The following is a 13,855-nucleotide window of genomic DNA, read 5'->3' as shown; positions in this document are numbered from 1 at the left end:
AAAAGAAAAAGGCCAAAAATTGTGCCAGCAAAATCTCAGCAGATTTCACTTGCTCAGGGCCTTACATGCTGATGCCAAGGTAATTGGGCAATATTGAGAACCAAAATCGACTCCAAGAGATCTTTTTACAAAGATGCTATATGGAAGTCCGAAGTGGAAGTGATTCTCCAAACCCCCTCCCACATGTACTGTCTCCACCAGTAAAGCACCGTGATGACCCCACCTGACACGGCTGGGTGTGGGTGGGTATCAGGAGAACTCACTCCTACTGCCTTGTGTCTGGGAAAGGTTCTGGGTCTTGCTCATGAGTCTGGGTGTTCAGCTCAAATGGCCACTCAGAACAATCAGGCTCAGAGCCAGTGGTGGGATTCGGTGGTGACCCTCCAAACTCCATGTTTGTTTCTTTTTCTCAATCACATCTGGCCTTGCTTAGGAAGGGATGTGCCTGAGGGTGTTTGTTTAGCAAAGGGATCCACCAGCTAAGGAGAAAAAGATTGGGGACATAGGGACAGCCTGCCTTTCGTAGTCACCGCCTGATGTGGTTCATCTCAGGTCAACAGTGTCCGGAGTGGTGGCACCATATACACATTCTGGGCCTCCTCCCAGCTCACTGCTAGTTAATTATTGGCACGATGAATAATTCAGTGCATTTGGGCTCTCACAGGCTCAAGTTCCTCATCTGGGCAATGGGACCAAAATGATACTTTCCATAAGATGTGTCATATCTGGGCTGGAGTAGATGATGACGATGGTGATGGTGATGATGGTGACGATATGATGATGTTGGTGATATGATGATAGTGATGGTGTTTGGTGATGATGGTGATGATATGGTATGGTATGGTATGGATATGATAATGTTGGTTGAGATGGTGAGGATGATGGTGATGGTAATGACGGTGATGGCAGTGATGATGGTGTTGATGGTGAGGATGATGAGGATGATGATGGTGATGGAGATGATGGTGATGATGATGGTGATGGAGATGATGACGACAATGATGCTGATGGTGGTGGTGATGATGATGGTGGTGATGATATGATGATAGTGATGGTGGTATGGTGCTTATGGTGACAATACGGTGATGATGTTGATAGAGACAGTGAGGATGATGGTGTTGGTGAGGATGATGATGATGATGATGAAGACAGTGATGATGATGATGATGATGGAAATGATGATGATGGTGATGGTGATGAAGATGAAGATGATGATGGAGATGGTGGTGGTGGTAGTGATGGTGACGATAGTTGCTTAGCCCTTAGAGAGCGCTTACTATCTGCCAGGCATTCCTTAAACACTTCACATATGTTGACTTTAATTGCCTCAGCAACCTGGGAACTAGGCATTATCATCCTCCCCACCTTACAGATGACGAGACTGAGGCACACAGAAGATGCACAGCCAGGAGTGACATGCTGGTGGTTTCCCAGCCATGGCTGCGATGGCCTTGAGGCTCAGCCCATGTTAGTAACACAGGACTATGTCGCCCTTCATGCTCCCATGCAGGCAGTGGGAGAGAGGGTGCCTGCAACCCATGCTGCTTATTCTGGAAGTTATTACTTTAATTAATTAAACTACTTTATACTTCTCAAAAATTTCTCCTTTTATGTTGTTCCCATGGAGATTCGGAGGCAGGCCATACCGTCCTGAGCACTGCGTCCCTCCTGCTGGCTGGGGTGGCCTCTATGTAATATTAGCACCCATGGGCCTCTGGGTCATCCATTATTGACGTGCAGAGGTCAGCAAGCTCGGGTCCTCGGGCGCAGGTACACTCAGGTGAGAGGGAGGGAAAGAAGCCCAGGTGGTCTTGACTATTCAGAAATTTCTTTTCTTTCTGCCTTGGCAGCACACATGCTAAAATTGGAATGCTACAGAAACTTCTCTGCATCCCCACTCCCAGGGGGAAAGCATTTTGCATGCCTCACAGGTGATAAGAGCCAAGACAGCAAGCGACTGAAGCTCTACAAGCTGGGGGTTGTTATTCATGCCACGGGCGGACGGGGGGCATTTTCATCCATCCTTATTACTGTTTAGAAAGCCCCCCCCCAGCATCTAGGGGAAAAAAAGGTAAAGCAATAACAACACTTCCCTAATTCTCAGATTCACGTAAACTCTCCCTTCGCAAAATGCCCAGCTGTCTGATTCCTGCCAGTTAGAATGTTCTAGAATCAGACTCTTGCCCCACCTCTGTGTGATATGGGACTCACCACTAGCCCTGTTGCAAGTGTACCTGAAAAGTCCTCTGTCCTCTGCCGTTGGGGCAGAATGGCTTCCAGCCCCGGCGCTCTGCTGCTCGCTGCTCCTGAGGCCCAACCAGGACACTCTGCGTGAGCCTCAGTTTCCTCCCCGGTCTGACAGGAGGCTGGAACTGCCTTGGGCTGCCATGAAAGGCTGTGGGGGTAGAGTGGCTAATCCTGCCAGGCGCATGAGGGATCCCGGAAAGAGCGCACCCCCACCCCCGGTATGGGTCTCGGGCAGGAAGTGGTCTCAGAGATCAGGAGGTCCGAGGCTTTCACTTCAGGGTTTGGAGCACAGAGCCTTGCCACTCGCTCCTCTGACTCTGACCCAGCACTCTGAAGGTGACTATTGTTCTCTCCCCTCAGCAGGGTCAGACAGGGCTCTGCCCTCATAAGAGTACTTCATGTGTACATGGCTGGCGCTCTCTAGGGAGATCTTCATGCCTTCCCGCTGTCATAAGTCTGAGTATTCTTTTTTTCCTATTTTTCAGATAAAGAAACGGGGTCTCAGAGAGGTTAAGGAATTCCCCCGAGGTGGCACAGCTGGTAAGTGGCAAAGCTGGGATTCAAACCCTGCTCTCTGTGACTTGACTTCAGAATCTGTGCTCTTAACTGCCTGCTCTCTCTGCCTTGAACTGTGTTGAAATGGTTGTCCCCCCACCAGACAAGTGGGGGAGACCTGTGACCTGGGTTTTGTATCTCTCGCTATGCCTCCTGCGGTATCCAGGACCCAGTAGGCTCTCCAGACATCCAGGATTTTTCGAAGGCGGTCCTTTCTAACCCCAGGCGGTGGGGCAGTGTTCAGGGGATGGGACATTCCTCTCATCTTCAGAAAGTTCTGCTTAACCAAGTGCCTTCCCTTTTTGCCACATTCAAACACATCAACAGGTCGCCAACACGTACGGCACGAGAAATGCATTCTGTGCCTGATTATAAAGCCTGTCTCCTGTCGTACAGGCAGACCATACGGACAGATTATTTTGACAGTGGACGTGTCTTTGTGATTCAGAAAGTAGGACGCTTGACTTCTCAGTGGGAAGAGGGGAGGGAAGGTGGCGGAGGTGGAGTCCAACGTGGGCCTGACGCCAGCCCGGGCCCCCAGCGCCCTCCTCCACACATGCCCTTGGTGGCCTGCCGGGGGCTAACCCACCCCCGCAGCCTCTTCTGCAACCTCACTGTGGCTCATGGCTCGGACCGGCCCCGTTTTCTCCTGGTCCCCCTGCTTCTCCTGCCCCCTCCCTCCCGTCCTGAGAGTGCCAATCCCCACTTCCTCAACCTTGAAACCCACTCGGTTGTTTTCACAAGTTTTCCTAGAACCTGTTTGTGAAAACGCTTTGAGAACGAACAAGCCCCATTCAGTAACGTGACCGCAGATTAACTGCCTGATTAGGCCTCTGGAGCTCTCAGAGAGCACTTCGGGGCGGGGGCGGAGTGGGAGTGACTTGGCTTTGCAAACTAGCTTCCGGGGTGGTGAGACCCAAAGGCCCGGCCTCGGGGATCTCCCCCACCACCTTGCCGGGAAAAGCGGTTGAAGTAACAAGTTTCTGCTTGGGGAAGACTCGAGTTTCAAGAAAATTTGAAATCCACTAGCTAAAAAAATGTCCTCGTCCTGTAGTCTGGAGAGCTGGTTCTAGGCATGGCTCTACCACGTGACACTGTGTGAATTTAAAAAAGAAAAAAAAATATTTTCTATTTTATTTTGTATTATTATTTTATTTTATTGCATGCATGCATATTTTTATTTCTCTAATTTTTTTTTTTTTTTTTTTTTTTTTTTTTTTTTTTTTTTTTTTTTTTTTTTTTTTTTTTTTTTTTTTTTTTTTTTTTTGGGGGGTTTTTTTTTTTTTTTTTGCTAAGTGTGTTCCCATTGCTGGGCCTCAGTTTGTCCTTCTGTACAGTGGGGATGCTTGGCTGTGGTTTCCCAGCCAGAGCGGCAGTGAGGTTTTGATGATACTCACACAGATGCTCCTGTTCCTGAGTTGACAAAGAAAAGCCATCAGGACAGGGAACTGAGAAGGGGGTGGTGTTTGATAAAACACCCCCATCCTCCGTGGGTACCCTGGTCGGGACAGACCCGGAGCCACACACACACACCTGTGGGACACTGAGCCCCTCCATCCCCATGGATGACATTCCCCCCTTCTCTGGAAGTCACTGCAAGGCTCCAGACTGTCTGGGAACCAGGCCCGTGTGCCCCACCGAGCAGAGCCTGGTGTCCCCGTCCCACGCCGTATGCCCCACATCCTGCCTCGGCCACAGAGGACCAACTCCCCGGGGCAGGACGCATGCCTGCATGCCGCACCTCTCGACAGATGCACAGAGGCACAGTGTGGTTTTATGGTATTTTTGGTTTTGTTGTTTTTTTCAAAAGCCAACGGAAGTCTGTAGGCCGAGCTCTGCCTAGTTGGAGACAAAGAGGCCCCCAAGACAAGGGTCAGTGTTGAGAGGGCCCCTGCCCCGAGCTGCACGCTGCCCTGGGCCATCCGTGGGCGGGGCTGCCTTGAGGTTCTCAGCGTCGCCATCCCATTTCCCGTATGAGGACCCCGAGACCCCACAATGATCAAGGACCACCTCCTTCCACCTCTCCCTATGCACAAACCCACAGGAATCTCTGCTTTCTGAGCTCTGAGCACTTTCACCCTACCGCTGGCTCGCACATATTGTAGGAGCCCACTGTTGTCCCCTGCATGGGAGACGCAGCAGGCAGGGTCATAGGTGACATTTCTGCCCTCCTGGTGCAGGGAGACAAAGCCAGAAAGAAGGAATTCTGTATACAATGAAGTGTCATCTTGTGATTAAGTCTGTGATGGGAAGTGTAGTCGAACCTGGGGACAGTAACAGGTATGCTATTTTAGGTTGATCAGGGAAGGTCCCTCCAAGGAGCGTTTTTGGGCAGAAGCATAAATATAGCCAGGGAGCAAATGGCGTGGATTCTAGGGTAAGAACATTCTATGCAGGAGAGAACAGCATGTGCAAAGGCCCTGGGACCAACAAAGCCTCGATTATCTTCTCCATCTGCCTCCCTCCACGTGTCTGCAGGGGTGAGGCGGGTGGTTGCTGTGTAGTGAGAAAAATCGAACGGAACTGAACGGGGCAGAAGGAAGGTGTGTATCTAATAGGAAACTACTTGTCTTGTTCCTTAATCATTGCACTGTCCACTCTTGGGTGACATTTGAAATAGTTCCATACCTCCAATTGTTCCTTGCTTTGTATTTTTTCTCAAACCACATGTTTGAGCCAGACTCTGTTCCACTACTTCAGGCTTATTTTTCTAAGCCGGACAGGAGCCTGGATTTCAAAACAACAGACATAGAGCAAGAAATTGTGCTGGGGCTGTACCACAGACCCCAATCTGATCTCAGGAGAGGGAAGTCCCATCAGGCAGAGCCTGGGGTGGGGGTGGGGCTAGGCAAGGGCCAAGGCAGGCACACGGGTGTCCCGCCAGGGCCATTAGTGGGCTGTGATCTCGGGCCGACTCATCCTGCCTAGGGGTTACTTCTGCTGCGATCTGTGAGGATACTGACCCCTGTCTGGCACCTGCTGGAACAGCTCATGGAGCAGGTGTGCTGGAAGGAACACATTTGGAGAGTTAGGGACTCCTGGTTCTAGTCTTAGAGCCAACACAGAACTCATACACAGTTTTGGGCAAGTCACGTCCCCTCCCTGAGCCTTAGTTTCCCCACCTGAAAAAGGAAGCAGAGAGACGTGGTCCTCCCTATGTTCCTATGTGATCCTGAAACACCGCAAGCCTTTGCCTCTGAGGTAGGCGGCAGCCAGACGTTGAGATAGAGCCTTCCAGCAGCTCCCCTTTGATAATGTAGGCCTGGGGCTCTCAGCAGAGGGATGCCCAATGCCAGGGGCATGACCTTGGAGGTCCTGCCTCAGGCATTCAGTTAAGAAATTCAAGCAGCCGTCACCTCTCCCTGATCTGGGCTCTGTGGCTGTGGCACCAGAAATTCATTTCCAGGAGCAGAGGAATGTCTCTCTTTGCTTGGGGCCCAGAAGGACTTATTAAGTGTTCCATTAACTGAATCTCATTCAGCTGGAAAAAAGAATAATCAGAAAGCTGTTCTGCCTGGTTACTGGCCTGTGAACCCCTTGAAAGTTTCCCAGAAGGAATGCTCCAAAAAGCTCCCATACATAAGACAGCCCAGGCCTTCCTGCAATCTCCCCGAGGGGCAGGCAGCGTGGGGGTCGACCAGCAAGCCCATCGTGAGTCAGCATCATTGGTGCATCCCTCTGTCTATCTACCCATTAAGCAGGCCCCCATGTGGGTACAGTACCAGGGAACTTGAACTAAATGAGACACAGCCTATGCTCTCAGTGGCAAGTCAGGCTCTGCCTGTCCACCTTCCTGGTTTGGTCAAACTCCAGAGAGTTCATGGCTGAGCTGATTATCAAGGTCACAAAAACATAAACATTCAGAGACGTTCTTCTCTCTGTGTTAATCTGTCTTCTGTAGTGTCTGCCCCAAATGCATTGGCTTGGCTTTCTTCAATCACATCAAATTCTCTTTTGCTTCCTTCCTTCCAGTACATTCTCATCTCACAAGGATTAGGTGGGGGAGGAAGGGGAGGAATCCAGGGAAGCGTTCCTGGGCAGGTGGCACTTGAGACACACAGTTCACCTGCTGGGGGACCTGTGGGCCAGAAAAATCGCTCCATCAGCAAGGGCATTATCCTGATGATAAAATACAGCATTTTGTAGCAGACAATAAGTGAGCCATCTTTTGGTCCCAGAAAGACATTACCTCATGTTTTACAGTCATTTGCTGCAGGCACAATGATGAAGAATGATCCAGATAAAGGACTGGTGGGGCCTTGCATGCTTAGCCTGCCCAGTAAGACACCTGGGAGTGCCAGAGACACGTAGAGTAGCACTCTTGACAATAGGGTGGTATTGAAAATGCCAGGATTTGAAGCCTAGGTCTGTCACCTACTAATCGTGAGATGAGGTAAATTTGCAATTGCTCAATGTCTTTTAGCCTCAGTTTTGTTACCTGTGAAATGGGATAGTACCTACCTTTCAGATGATTATTCAAGATTATATAAGATCGCTATTCCAGGAACACGGTGGGGAACAGAGTCTGCGTTCAAGGAACCTAGTTGTATGGAGAATCTTCTCAGCTGTTCCTAAGTATATCATGTTGGAAAACAGCTGGGTGAAATGCAGAGTGTGACAAACATCATGATTCAGGGTGCAGACAGTGCAGAGATAGTCTCTCCGAGGAGTTGACTTGGGACCCAGCATCCTAAGTGATGGCTAGTCTCCAGCCTGCCCACAGGTCCTGTGCTTGTCGTCTTGTGGAGGGCACGTGGCTGGTGAGTAGCATGACCAAAGAAAAGGCATGGAGAGTGGAGTCAAAGTAGCCAAGGACCAGGTCTAGAAGGATCTTGCAGGGCTGGGTAGAGCCTTGGATTTCATTTCCGGCATGAAGGGAACCGCTGGAGACTTTTGGGTAGTGGGAGGCATGCTTGGAGAGGACCATGGAGGGGCTGGAAAGCTACGGTCCTGACTGAGTTCATCCTGCTCCCCTCTTGCTGACTGAGAAGCTAGCCTGTTGGTGTGTCACGGATCCTGGCAGGTGCCGTGAGGCTCTGGGATGCAGGCAAGGGCTGTTGTGAAGAGCAGGTTGTGGCGGAGATCTCATGCCCGGAGCTAGGGCTCTGAGTTACCCCTTCTAAATCTGGGGGAAGATGACAACTCAGCCAACACTCGCAAATTCAGAGCTCTGGAAACAGGAAGGAGTGAAGGTTTTGGGGGCCGGCCCCAGGTCATGGCTTATCGGGAGGCCCTCATCTCTCTATGTCTACCTGTCACACGGAGAAAATTTGCATCCAGGCAGAGCTGTGAACCTCGTAAATACAAGTTGAGTCTGAAGACAGTGTGCTTATTATCTGCATTAGCCAGAATATTTTACTTGAGGCAAATTATGCTGAGAGACTGAGCTGGTCTTTGGCAATAATTGAACACAGGTTCACTGCAGGAATGATAATTTATAATAGTAATATTTCACAAGGCAGCAGTCTATAGGATAATGTCTCTTAATAAGCCATTAAAGAGATAACATGCTCCAAACCAATGATCGATTCCACTGTTGTTCCAGGCAGAGTGAAGTCCAGATTTAGTTGAGGTGTACCGTTCTGTGAGCCGGGGGTCTATGGAGTCAGTCCCTCCAAGCAAAAGCTGCTGGCTTGGGTCCCTCGATGCTGGGGCACGTAGCTAGCAGGCCACAGGACTAGCGTTGACAGGCAAGTGAGGTGCCCCTGAAGGTTAGTGCCCCTGGCAGGGGAAAGGCTCACCAAGGCAGGAAGATGGGCCCTTCTCCCAAGACCGCTGAGTGGTTTAACAGCACTGCCAACAGGAAATGGCCTGGCCAAGGCAGGAGCAAGTGTCCCACAGTTTCCGGAGAGCGACTCAGGGCAGCAAAGAGAAGCCTCACCCAGAGCAAACACTCCGTGAGTCCTCCCAATTCTTGGTATTTAAAGTTCAAATGTCCACTATGTCACAGCTGCCACTCTACGTGTCCTTATCGCCACATCCCCGGTAACGTGGCCACCAGCCCCGGGGCCCCCGAGTGCTCATGGAAACAGATGTTCGTGGCGATACCCTGACACATCCTGATGTAGCTTCCTCTGGAAGTAGCTCACCCTGAGATCAGAGCAACTTTGCTGAAGTCTTAAAGAAGTGCAGTTGAAATTCTAACAAACCAACACGCAGCGAAGAGGAAGCAAGCTCAGCCCGATGGTCACTGTTCTAGGTTTTTGTTTTTTTTTCTTTCTTTTTTTTTTTTTTTTAAAGATTTTATTTATTTGTCATAGAGAAAGATCACAAGTAGACAGAGAGGTAGGCAAAGAGAGAGGGGGAAGCAGGCTTCCTGCTGAGCAGACAGCCTGATGCGGGGCTCGATCCCAGGACCCTGAGATCATGACCTGAGCCAAAGGCAGAGGCCTAACCCACTGAGCCACCCAGCGCCCCTGTTCTAGGTTTTTGATTATTCCTTTTCTTGGCAGAACATAGCAATGTTTGATATGTAGCTCTGGTGCACACACACACACAGACACAGACACACACAGACAGACAGACAGACACTCACACCCTGACCACCCGCCAGTATCTTCCTGGTGAAAGATGCTGTTGGTCACTCACTAAGGCAGGGAAGGAGAAGGTGTGAAGGGGCAGGACCCCAGAAGTCCAAAGAAAGGAGCAGAAGGAAGCATGTGGGATGCCCTTTCTCGGGATCTGGTTCCTCATCCCAGCCCGTGCTGTCTATCTAGAGGGAGCAGTGGCTTATCTCAGTGTCCCTCCCACACACGGAGCCCGTGTGCTCCCTGCATTGGCCCAGGACACACAAAGACAAGGAAGTCTTCGTGGGGTCCCTCAGCAGGCAAAATAGTCTTTCCTTTGCCATGACTTCAGCACCACCCAAATCAGGGGAACCCCCCCCTTTTTCCTGCGGGCAGAGGTGGGGTCAGTCTGTGCAGATGCGGTCCTGACCCCTGACCACATTACCTGCCTCGCATATTGTGTGGATGTCTTCAGACTCTGAATTTAGCACAGCTCAATCTACACACATAAGAAGATTTGCGGATTTAAATTCCTTTTGTGCGGCTCAAAATATGAAAATATATCCACTGCTTCTCATATGACCCTAATCCTGCTTAATCACGTTTCTCAGACGTGCTTCCCCAAAGCGCCCGCTCTGAACCTCGCTCACACTTTGTGCTGCGGGGAATCTCTGTTTTCCCTTCCAGCGAGCATGAAGTACCCGGGTAAGGAGAGGAGGACTGTCGAGCCCAAGAAAGGGGCTCTCTCCAGCTGTCAGTGCCGCCTGGGTGTGGGGGACCTGGGCAGACAGATGGTCAAGTCAGCACAGGAAGGAGTGGGGAAACTGATCCCGATGGAGATGGGCTTCCCAAGGCACGAGGATGGAGACAGGGCTGGTCTCAGGCTTCAGGGGCCGCATGTGCACCCCAGTCTGGCTTCTTGATGCTGGTTGCAACACTACTATGTGCTGCTCACAGACCATTAGCAGTGGCTCCCCAGTGCCTTTAGCCCAAAGCCCATGTTCCTAAAGACTCCGAGAGCTGGCCCCCCCCACTCAGGGCACCCTGATTTCCCTAGCTGTGCCAGGCGTCCCCATCAGCCACCACGACCCTGCATTTTACGGAGCTCTCTGCTCTACTCTACCCTCTCCACCCCACTTAGTCTCCACAAACACCTCCTCCACGGAGCCTTCCATCTTCCTTCTAAGTTGCTGGGGCTCTTAGCCAGTGTTCACGCCTTGGAGGTGCATGTGACTTGGGAGAAGGCAGGTCCGTGTGTGAACTGTCATGTGCTGGATCCTGGAGCTGGCCCAGTCTGGCTTCCTTCGAGGCGAGGAGAGACACATCACTGGGGTGTGCAGGGCAGTACAGGTGTCCCCACAGGTGAGAGGTAAGGGCCAGGTAAGAGATGCCTAGATGAGGGGCCAGCCAGAGCAGCACTGAAGAGCAGACTCGGGAATCAGCCCAGCCTTCCTAGCCCTGTGACCCTGAGAAAGTATCCTGAGACCGTGAGCCTCAGCTTTCCCATCTATAAAATGGGACTGATCGGTACCACCTTCCCCATAAGACCTGCGACCGCCTCTCTCACGCCCTGGCTAGTGCCTAAGAAGTTGTGTCGTCTCAGAGCCCAAAGACCTCCCCACTGCACAGCAGAGGGACGGGTACCTGTCCCAAAGATCCTCTGGGCCCCTTCCAGGAACCCAGCACAAAAAGGTGCCAGATACTGAACTGCCAGATGGGCAGACTGCGTGTGGGGAAGATGGGGAGGCAGTTGAGGCTGCCAAGCCATTATCGAGATAAGGAGGAGACCCCGCCAGTGTTAGAGATGTTCTGTGGGCTTTTGTCCGCGGACAGAACCATGAGGATTCTCTCTGACAGCTCCATACTGAAGCCGAGCAGGAGTCAGAGGGCCGGCGAATGGCAGAGGCGGGTGAGTCAGTGACAGGGAGGGGCTGCACGGTGGCTGGGGGTCAGGCGGCAGCCAGCACTGGGGGCAGCCGTGGGCTGTAGGGGCCTGGCCCTGTGGCTTGCCCACACCAGCTGCTGCTTCCTGTGGGGGGCGGGGCCTCGGGAGGTGGCTCCAGTTTTCACCAGGGGGCCTGGGGCCCGGCCCATAGAGCGCCCCCTAGTGGGAGCTGGAATGTGGGGAGCCTGGAGCCTGAAGGGAGCCCAGGAGGAGCCTCTGGCTCTGGGGCTGGCACGGGCCATTTCAGTGGGAGACCTCCTGATGGGTGAGTTCCTGGGCAGCGGGGCTGGGAAGTTTCCAGAATGATCAGCTACCCAAGGCGGGAGAGGAGCCAGGGCTCTGGGCGTCCAGCTGGCCCAAACCAACTCTTCGCCAGAATCCTCTGAGGCCGCCCCAGGGCCGTTCCTCGAGGTGCGGGGCAGGACCCTGGGGCCACCGGTGCTGCCCAGCAGGACGCACATGGTGTTTGGGGGGGGGGGGGGGCGCTGGTGGCAGCTTGTGAAAGGGATGTAGTTGGGCAGAGAAGCCACAGGGACCGGACCATCCCTAGGGATGGAGACTGTGGAATGTTTTGAGCTCGAGGGCTAAGGAGGCAAGAGGATGAGATCAGAGATGTTGCTGAGACCCCGAGACAGAGCCAGTGGAGGCGGGGAGCGGCCAGAGCCCCCAGCGTCTGCCCCCTTTCTCTCCAGCCTCCCACCTGCGTTCCCACAGGCCAGACCCACAGGAAGCCTGGCAGAGTGGGAGCCTGTGCAGGCCCCAAGGCCAGCCCCTGGGCACGGAGCAAGGTGGGACAGGCGGAGGGAATACCAGATGCCCAGCTCCCCGCCTAGCCCCCCGGAAGACTTGGGTGCACCCACCCAGCAGCCCCGACAGGCAGGGAAGCAGGGATGGCGCGGGGAGGTGCCATCTCCTCAGGCCTGACTTTGCGTCCTACCAGTGTGGCTTGGGCAAGCCTCGACCTCCCTGAGCCTAATCTGGAAACATCACTGTGTCAAACCCCGCTGGGGCTGCCTGAGGCTCCCAGGATGTGGCCCCAGCTCGCCTGCCGGCTCCATCTTGCATCGCTCTCTCGGGCGTTCTGCTTGGCTTGGTCTCTCTTCCAGTTCCTTCAGACTCACCTGCTGTTTCCTGCAGACCTCTTGCCCCTGAAGCTTCCCCAGCCCAGAGGCTCTTGTCTTCTCTGCCTAGTTACCCGTCTGCCATGCAGGCCTCAGGCCATTACCACTTCCTAGGGATACCTGCTAGCTGCACTTGATGCCCACTTCTCTGTAATGCTGAAGATGGTTGTACCAGTCAGGATTCTCTAGGGGAAAAGTTCCCATAGAGTACAGGTATACACATGTTTCAGGAACTGGCTTATGTTTTGTGGAACGGGCAACTTCAAAATCCATAGGGCAGGACAGCAGGCTGTAGACTCAGGCAGGATTTGATTTCTCTGTTACAGTTTTTTTTTTTTTTAAAGATTTTATTTATTTATTTGACAGAGAGAAATCACAAGCAGGCAGAGAGGCAGGCAGAGAGAGAGAGAGGAGGAAGCAGGCTCCCCACTGAGCAGAGAGCCCGATGCGGGACTCGATCCCAGGACCCTGAGACCATGACCTGAGCCAAAGGCAGCGGCTTAACCCACTGAGTCACCCAGGCACCCCTCTCTGTTACAGTTTTGAGAGAAAATTCTTTCTCCGGGAAGCCTTGGTTTTTGCCCTTACGCCGTCAACTGATTAGATGGGGCCCACTCACATTTTGGCAGATCATCTCTTTCACTTAAAGTCAGCTGATTATAAGTGGCCACCAGATCTATTAAATGCCTTCACAGCCACACCTAAACTAGTGTTGGACCAAACAACAGGGCACCATGGCCTTGATGAGTCGACGCATAGAACTGATCCATCACAGCCTTTCTCAAGTCTTCGCGTGATTCCTTAATAACCTCAGCCTCGGCCCCACTCTGTAAGGTTAGGTTTCAGGAGGGCCCAGCACTGGACAGAGCGGCTGCTGCCTGGCTGTGCCCTGCAATGGTTGGGTGAGAGAACCACGGGGAGAGAGAGGATCTGCGGGGGGAGTGGCAGGGCACGGATCAGAGTGACGTGTCTGTCTGGGGCGCGGTAACCGTGTGTGGTGAGCGCTTCGCTTTGCACAGGCTGCGCCTTCCTGCTGCACCCCACCCTCTCCCCCCCCCAGTGGACACACCTGCATTTTAGTTCCTCAAATGTACGGTGACACCAGGGCAAGGTGAAATTCCCCCAGCATCCGTGTTGATGTCAGCTATCTTTGACTGAAGGTCAGGATCACTCTAGACACTTTCCTAGATCCATAAACCCTTCGCATTGATCCCGAAACATGTTATATATTCCATATGCTAGATAACGCTTTTATAATGTGGGGGCTGCCTGTTGTAGTCCGTTTGGAAACTGACCATCAGCGCTAACCACATTGTATGCATTCGTTTTTTTCTCTGAATAGAGTCTGGGGTAAGCAGGGGCTGGCCTCGCTGTCCCATTGTACGGAGGACGAACTGAGGCCCAGAGATGTGGACTGGCCTAACGTCCTGAGGTGGCGCTGTGTCCCTGTAGGACCAGAGGGTTGCTGCCCCAGGGAGGAG

At 52.6% G+C, this 13,855-nt stretch overlaps 1 protein-coding gene across 3 annotated transcripts in view; it reads left to right on the top strand.

The window, feature by feature from the left end:
- ST3GAL1 (ST3 beta-galactoside alpha-2,3-sialyltransferase 1) overlaps positions 1 to 13,855 on the top strand; it is an 89,311-nt gene that overhangs the window by 48,297 nt on the left and 27,159 nt on the right. For all 3 annotated transcript variants that reach the window (XM_059395206.1, XM_059395203.1, XM_059395205.1), the window contains exon 3: positions 2,733 to 2,787. The gene's annotated coding sequence lies outside the window, so the exon portion shown is untranslated. The remainder of the gene's footprint in view (positions 1 to 2,732; positions 2,788 to 13,855) is intronic.

This window comes from Mustela nigripes, chromosome 3 (genome assembly GCF_022355385.1).
Source record: "Mustela nigripes isolate SB6536 chromosome 3, MUSNIG.SB6536, whole genome shotgun sequence".
NCBI classification, from domain to species: Eukaryota; Metazoa; Chordata; class Mammalia; order Carnivora; family Mustelidae; genus Mustela; species Mustela nigripes.
Note: the sequence above shows the minus strand (reverse complement) of the source record. Positions and strands in the feature narration are given on the sequence as shown.